At 43.1% G+C, this 8,636-nt stretch overlaps 1 non-coding gene across 1 annotated transcript; it reads right to left on the bottom strand.

Moving 5' to 3' along the window:
- Positions 1–2,047: 2,047 nt before the first annotated feature.
- Positions 2,048–2,153, bottom strand: TRNAL-CAA. The gene is made up of 2 exons: positions 2,116–2,153; positions 2,048–2,093 (listed from the first exon to the last, which is right to left on the bottom strand). It is a non-coding gene; the product is annotated as a tRNA-Leu (tRNA).
- Positions 2,154–8,636: the final 6,483 nt, after the last annotated feature.

Genomic DNA, 8,636 nt, shown 5'->3' with positions numbered 1-8,636 from the left:
AGCTATTCTCCTTCACAACAAAAGAAACAGTCAACAGAATAAAAAGACAACCTACAGAATAGGAGAAAAATTTTGCAAATAAAGTATTGAATAAGTGGTTAATATTAAAAATTTGTAAAGAATTCATACAACTTAATAACAAAATAGCAATCTGATACTTAAATGGGCAGAGGAATTAAATAGACATTTTTGCCAAGGAAGACATTCCAATGGACAGAAGGTACATGAAAAGATGCTCCTTATCATTAACTGTCAAGGAAATGCAAATCAAACCCACAATGAGGTATCACCTCATACCTGTCTGAACAGCTATCATCAAGAAGACAGGTGATAACAAGTGTTCAGGAGGATGTGGAGAAAAGGAAACCCTGGTACACTGTTGGTGGGAGTGTAAACTGGTGCAGCCACTGTGGAAAACATTATGGACGTTCCTTTAAAAATTAAAAATAGAACTATCATATGATACAGAAATCCCACTTCTGGGTATTTATTTAAAGGAAATAAAAACAGTATTCAGACATATGCACTCCCATGTTTATTGCAGTATTATTCATGATAGGCCAAAATATGGAAGCAACCTTTGTCATCAATGGATGAATGGATAAAGATGTAAGATACATTGTATACACATATGTATATGATATATAGTATATATATATATGAAATTATATATATCACTATATATACTCTCTAATTATATATAGAATATAGATATAAAATTTTATATGTATATATATAGAATGGTATTTAGCTATGAGAGAAGAAGAAATTCTGCCATTTGGATCAACATGGGGGAACTCTGAGAATATTAGGCTAAGTGAAATAAGTCATAGAAATACAAGTACTACATAATATCTCATATGTGGAATTTTTTTAAAAAATAGTGAAAGCAAAGTAAAATGGTGGATAGCCAGAGGTGGGAGTGGGGGAATGGGAGAGATATTATTCTAAGGTACATCTTTGCAACTAGTAGATAATAAGCTAGTAGAGATATGTAGTAGTTCCTGAAAACCTAATACACAATATAATGATTATGGACAACAAAATTGTGCTTATAAACATTAAACTTATCAAGAGACTAGATCTTAACTGCTCTCAGCACTAGAAGCAATGATAATCACGTGACCAGACAGAATTATGTTGTACATCTTAAATTTACACATTGTGTGAAATGTATCTCAATTTTGAAAAAAGAAAAAAAAATGCTACAGAGACTATATTAGGCAAGGCCAGCCATGGAGCTGAGCTGGAATTTCACTATGTGCATCCCCAGGAGACGCACTGCTGAATAGCCATTCAAAAGCTATATGATACAGGAAGACAAACTCATTTAAAAGCAAAACTGCAAATATCTAAGATCTTAATTTTAAGACCAAGATTTTAGCCTCTGTAAACTTCATACAATGCATTTTTTTTAAAAGGTTTTATTTATTTGTGAAAGCAGAGAGAGAGAGAGAGAGGCAGAGACACAGGCAGAGGGAGAAGCAGGCTCCATGCAGGGAGCCTGATGCAGGACTCGAATCCTGGACCCCAGGATCACGTCCTGGGCCAAAGGCAGGCGCTAAACCGCTGAGCCACCCCGGGATCCTCTATATATATATTTTTTACCTTCAAAAAACGAAAGACGTCTAAATCACATCATCATGAGATAAAATCTCAGAGGGAGCTATCGATTTAGTTTATTTTAAGAGCATGGCCATTTCTCTGCTATTGCTGACCTAGACATTTTCAAGTGTCATCACTGTGAAGGGCTTCCTTCTCAGGTTTACAGTTAGCATAGAAAACTTTGACAGAGCTTTATAATTGATTCTTTTTCGCTGATGAAAAAGTAGTGAAGATTTCGGTCATTCTCTCCATACTAAAAACTGGTCTACACGTTGATAATGGCTTTTTTTTCTGGGAAGAGGGGAGCTCTAATGGCGCTGGGGGTTGCGTCCAAATGTCCCTGAAAGCATCCCAGTATTCTCGAGTTAGGGACTTTTCATTCACTGGAAGCCAGTCGAGGCCAGAAATCTCCAGGGGTGTTAAGGAGGAACAAAAGTGGAAGTGTCAGAAGTGGGATTCGAACCCACGCCTCCATACGGAGACCAGAAGTCCCAGCGCGGGAAGCCTCTGCTTGAGTCTGGCGCCTTAGACCACTCGGCCATCCTGACACCGCGGCGCTGCCCCTGGCGAGTCCCGTACTACAGACACTTAGGCTTCCGCGCTCCTGCTTCGCGCCTGCAGCCCGGAAACCCCATATCCTTGGGCCAGGCGGACCGGGCGAGAGTTCTGAACTCTGACGGCAGGAAGGCTCACGGGAGCACGGCGTCAGTGCCGACCCGAGCCGTTCCCACAGGCCTGGAGATCAGGGTGCCGGCGTGCTGGGGGCGCCCCTCCTGGTCCCCCCACCCCCACCCCCGTCCCCGCCGTCCCCGCCGTCCCCGCCGTCCCCGCAGCGGGGCCTCTGTCCCCACAGCGACCTCACCTGGGACCTCTGTCCTTGTAGCGACCCCACCTGGGACTGCAGGTCGCCGTGTTCTTTGCGACTCGGACCCCCATTCTGTAGCCCAGCCCGAGGCTGCTCCAGGGTCACGGAGACTCGGTGAACAAGCATGGTCCCCACTGCCCTGGACCCAGGGGGCCGGAATCAAGAGATCCGTTCAGCGGATTTCGAGGCGTTTCTCCTCGTTCTCAACCGATCCAGATTTGAATCCACAGCCGGCAGCACCGTTTCATCTTTGACTTCGGCACCCAGTTCGGGAACCACCCCTGTCTCCTGGCCCGCGGGGTCCTTGGGCGCTGCAGGATAATCCTGCCCTCCTTTCTCTAGAGCTCTCAGATGCTTTTCGGCAAAATGCAAGTAATTATTCCGAAACATAACGGCTTTTGTGGCTGAAAAAAAAAATGTTTCTGTGACTGTGAAAATGAAGTAGTCAAAAGAAGAAAAAGAACCCTGTTGCGACTAGTATTCATTCTAGGGTTAAACTGTGAAGGAGAGAAGCAGTGTAAAATTCCAGCAAATAGGAGTATCAACAGGTTTCTATAATTAGACTGCAAGGGTCTAAATCTACAGGACACTTAAATTTGTAGACATCACTTTAAAATCTAATATAAAATTAATTTTAATTTCTTCATCTGTGACTCTAGCATTGAATGGGAAATATCTTTCTTTAAAATTAGGTTATTTGTAGATGTTATTCTTTTCAATGTGACTATATTTCAGCAGTGCAATTACAACAGAATACAAAATTGTTTATTTTGATATATGCAAATGTTGAATTTTTGCATAATACTACCTATAATACCAATTTGAGGTCTATGTATATATTTTCTGTGAAATGAAAACTGAGTATAGGTTTAAAATATACTTGAAAATGAATATTAATAAAATGTATTGTGAATATGGAATCGCAGCTGAAAATATGCCATAATCCATTTGTCTTTGATAGACTGGTTCCTGCACAGCACATTCAATATTTCATGACCTCCTGGATGGAATATTTCCAAATGCCTCTTTATTATTAATTTATTTTCTCAAGTTTTTCTTTACAAGTTCAGGGGAAATTGGATGAGTGAAATCTGAGGTAGTAGGGACTTCTGAGTCCAGCCATAAGAAAGCCAGTGACAGATTGCATTTTCTGAAAATGGCCATACCAACATATTTCATCCCACATACTCTTCCTTTAAAATGATTTTGACACATTTCCTTCCAGAGGTAGGGATCCAAGTTCCCTCTTATTGCATCTGGATAGATCTGTGATGGGCTGGAATTGATGCTGTGGGACTCCCAGTGCTAGCTCACAAGAGCTCCCAACAGCTTTCTCTGGGAACGTTTGTCCTCAGAGCCCAGCCCACCATGCTGCAAGAAAGCCCAGGCGAGGCCACAGGGACAGACCCTGTAGAGAGGAGCTGAGGTCTCCAGCCCACAGCCAGCAGATGATTTCCTGCCCCCAGCCTTAGAGTTTTCCAGCTGGGTCTCCAGAAATCAGGACAAGCTGTATTCTGCCCAAATTCCTAACCAAGTCTGTGACAGAAAAAATGACAATTGTGTAAGTTAAGCCATTAACTTTTAATATGATTTTGTATCTTAAAATATTTAAAAATAAAATCTCTTTTAAAAAAAAGCTGAAGAGAAGGAGAACACTGTTATCTCACATCTGATGGCAGGAAATTTAGATACATCATTAGTGTACTCATGTGAAAAGTGGAAAATGTACCTAATGAATTTGGGGATTCAGTCAAGGACATGTCCAGGCAAGGTTGTGAAGGTGTCACCCGGATTCTCCCAGACGCTTATGGTAACAGGAGAAACAAGAGCGATACACTAAAGAAAGGATTGTTCGTTATAAAGGAACCATGACCTGCTGGATATTCAGCCATAAAACTGTTCCTGGTTGCCAGCCTCTCCAGATGACAGGCAACATTACAATTAAGAAAAGGCTTCTGGGAAAACATCAGGAAAACATGATCTAAAGATGAAGCCAAGGATGCACCTGTAAAACCTTTGGTCAGGTCCCAGAAAGATGTCAGGCGGCACCTCAGCCAACTTGGGAGTCAGGGGGCACTCAGACTCCAGCCCCGGCTTCCAGCCAGGCACCCACACAGCGATTGGTCAGAGTTCTGCAAAAATGACATATTATTTATCATATATGTTTTATTTTATATATATGTATTTATATACATATATATAAAATAAAACCCATGTAGTAATTGTTTGAATTACCCCTTTATTTTGGGGGTAATTTGTTATGCAGCCTAGTAGCTGGGGCAATGATAATGGCAAATATAATATATTGCAATTGAAGGAAAAAGAGAAAAACGGGAAGAAAAGAAATGCAAATAATGGTGCTCAAATGTTAAACCAGACTTTGAGATGTTGCATACACCTGTATTTGCCAGTCTATGTTGTATTCTATTTCAGGGTCAACAAAGTACCCCACTGGCCAAATCCCACACACTGCCCATTTTTGCATGGCCTGTGAGCTAAAATATTGCATTTTAAGATGTTTGAAAATATTGAAAGACTATTTTGTGAGCTGTGAAAATTATATGAAATTCTAATTTCGGTGTCATAAATAAAGTGCTGGAAGAACACAGCCACGTTTATTTGCATCTCTGTTATCTATGACTGTTTCTGAGCTACAGTGGAGGAGCTGAGAAGTTTGACTGAGACTACAGGCCCGGAAAGCCTCAAATATTGATCTTTACCGGCCCTTTACTGGAAGAGTTTGCTAACTCTTGCTCCAGTCTGTTTTTCTGTGTTTTTATTCTGAATGCACTGATAACTTTGGGTTCTTTGTTGTTCTTTAGGAGGAAGCTTAGAGCTTCTATTTCTTTTCAGATGTTTGTTGCTCATGTCCTATCCAGGCTTCTTGGGCTAATGGTTTCTCTCTATTCTAGATTAGTTGCCACTTATGAAGAAGCATGAACTGGGGTGGGGCGGGGGTGGTGTGTAAATCTGGGAGCTAGAGATTTGTGGAAGACAAATCTAGCCACCTTTCTCCCACCAGCCTTGCACTGGAGGTTCCATCACCTTCTCAGCACTAGGGTACACTTCATTCCCTTTCTGTACCCTAGCTCCAGATTTCCCATACAGGTGGGCTTGGTGAACCAAATGTATTCTTCTGTCCTGACTCTTCCTGGAACCAGCATAGAATTCCTGGCTTTTTTGCCAGGGAACTTCCCTCCCATGCCCTTTGGACTCATTTCCAGTTTAATTCTGTTGATTGTTTGTAGTGAAGATCCTTGGTGAAGGGAGGAGTGCATTTAATTATATTCTGGAATAAGCTTACCTCTCTGTGGACCAATCAATAATGGCTCCTGATTGGCACATCACTGGTATTAGAAGAGCATTCCAGCACTGAAGTGTAGGGCAGAATTGTGCATTTTAAAAAGAGAATTCATTCTACCAGTATAATCAAAATGAGACTTCCAAAACATTATTTATATAGATCATAGAGTCTCAAAGAGAAGCAGAGGTGATTACCCCTCCAGCAGGACTAAGGGAGTCAGGAAATATCCCTACATTGCAGCCATAGTTGCTGGCCCTTTGGAATGAACTGAGCTATTGCCTGAAATCAGAAGCTCCACTACATTTTCTCCAGAACCAGACACCTCCTCAGCCTTATCTGGCAGAGAGCTGCCTTTCACATACCAGTCTCACTGGGATGCATCTACTGGGAAGAACCTATACTTCATGACTTCTTCCTCACTGCATGTCAGTTAGTGGCAAACATATTCATATTCCTCCTTGCAATAGCTGTACCCCCATTGTGGGATGATAAAAATTGTTTAGAAATAAATATTACTTATCAGCTGCTCAAGCTTCAACCTACCCCATTATCCAAAGTTCATACAAGATGGAAGTTCAAGACTCAACCAACTCTACACAAACCCTATCGCTACAGTGCAACAGCAGTGTGTTGATCATTCTCCATTTGCCCATCCAGACACGTTCTCTACCCTGCTTTTCTGCCCTGCATCAGTCGGGCTCTCTTGCCTCCCAGCCCCTGTCTGGATTCGCAATGGAAGACACTGGCAGATGGGAGATGGCAAGAAGAGTGAGGTAGAGGTCTCAGATGTCCCCTCTTGAATATAGCCCAAAATTTGGAGATCAATCCAATGCGTGTTCTGAAAACCTTTGCTAAAACAAATACCAATGAGGCAAAGATTTCCTGCCTTAGAAGGAGATGGAAATTAGTGACAATAAACAGTAAGGAAAAGTTAATTGTCTAGGTTAGCATCACAGAGTCAAAGGCTGGTCCTACATTTACTGAATTCTGAATCATTTGACTCCTCAAATCACATTCATCCTCAGTAAAGCTAAGCCAAATACAAAGAAAATTAGTCTAGTATCGTTTTATAATGCATGGTATTCTGTATAGACATGTAGTGCCTTAGTGTGGTGTCTGTAAGTGGAAAACTGGACCAAAATTCAGAGTCACAACCAGAGACTCAGGCCTGGGAGAGGAGCGGTTCGGGGTGTCTTTGGGACTATTGCCTACAGATTTGGTGATTAGGCATGGGTCAAGGTCACAGGTGGGAGCAGGTGCCTATCCTCTCTTAATTCCCGTCCTTCCTGTCTCCCTCCCAACTGTATTCTCTTCTTCATTTCTGGTGCCCTCACCACCCCTTCCCTCTTTTTAAAGACTGTTCATTCATGCCTCATTTATTCAGAACCTGGAGGTCAGCCCTGGCTTCCTGCCTCTGAGGTCCCATGTATGAGTTCCATGCAAGGTTCTACTGACTTCTGGAGGTTGAAGTTGGGAGAAAGCGAACTAGCTACCTGGGCTGCTACCCTTCCAGAACCGTGGGTCTTTGCAGGCCCTCACAGAACTGCAAAAGCATTTGCAATGTAGCTGTATTTGTAGGTAAAATAGTTTGCCAAATGAGCCTGACGTGGTAGAGATTTGAATGCATGCCAGACAGTCTCTTAACTACTGAGAGCTCCATAAGCCAGAGAGGTATGCTCCACAGTGTAAGGATTGCTCACATGCTAGGAAATTCTAGATTGAATGAGTGCACTGGAGGATCAGAAGCCTTTGTCTCTGCAGACAGGGGAAGAAAGAGAGCTCAGTGAGATCATTTAGGATCGTGAAAACATAAAACACACACACAAAGTCCAATTGATTCCTCTGAACCTAACAGACCTGTATTTCACAGAGGTCATACGTTTCTTTAGGTGCTAGAAACAGGAGGTGAACACCATACCTAAATATGGGATGAAATCTGAAAAAAATCTGCAAATCACAGGCTTGTTGAAACTTCATAATCCTCCTTGGGCCTGCAATCCCCCTCTTTGAAACTCAGGTGATAAGCAGTCTCAGTCGATAGGGTCCCTGATGCAAGGAGGCTTTGGATTTTGGAGAATCCGAACACACTGGCTCCTCCAGGCTGCAGCAGGCCCATTTTTAATCCTAAGACGTTCAGGAAAACCCTGATGAATAAGTGATGAGATTATCACTTATAAGATTCACTGCCCTCACTCTCAACAGATAAGATTCACTGCCCTCACTCTCAACCTCAATATGACAACTCCTTGTTTTGCTTAGTTTTCCTATCAGGTGCGTTTGTGACACTCCGGGTCACAAGGGCATCATCATGCCTGTGTGTGACCACGGTTGTTTGACCCAGTGGGTCCCTCTGCCGAGCTAGCCGCCCGCCACTGCAGGGTCGCACCGCCTCTCCTCTGCAGCACCCGGAGCCGAATCCAGAGTTGGGGCAGGCGCGCAGTAGACTCCCCACTTCCCACCCTGTGAATATTATTTTTCTGAGTCGTTTTAATCAGTGGCTTGTATTCGCCAGCAGTCGAGGTGTTAGGGTTTGTATTTAAGATAGCTACTGTTTCTACAGAAGCCGGCACCCCAGCCGTGGAGGTCGGAAGGAGAGCGATTGGGCTGCAACTGCGCTGCCTGGGGTCGGCAGACCTGCCCTTTCCAGAGGTTTCCTTCCTCATCCCGCCTCCCTACTTTGTGGGCCTCCCGACTTTGTGGGGTCGCTTGTCGGAGCCGAGTCCCCGGGCAGCCTTTTTGATGTTAAAACTGTGACGGGGGAAATCGAAAAGGATGGAAAATCAGATTCTCAGAAACAAAAACAGAGAACTGAATATTTGTATAATCAGCTTTAGGACAAGGCGTTACGGCCCAACCCGCCGA

The sequence above is a fragment of the Vulpes lagopus genome, chromosome 10, assembly GCF_018345385.1.
Source record: "Vulpes lagopus strain Blue_001 chromosome 10, ASM1834538v1, whole genome shotgun sequence".
Classification (NCBI taxonomy): Eukaryota; Metazoa; Chordata; class Mammalia; order Carnivora; family Canidae; genus Vulpes; species Vulpes lagopus.
Note: the sequence above shows the minus strand (reverse complement) of the source record. Positions and strands in the feature narration are given on the sequence as shown.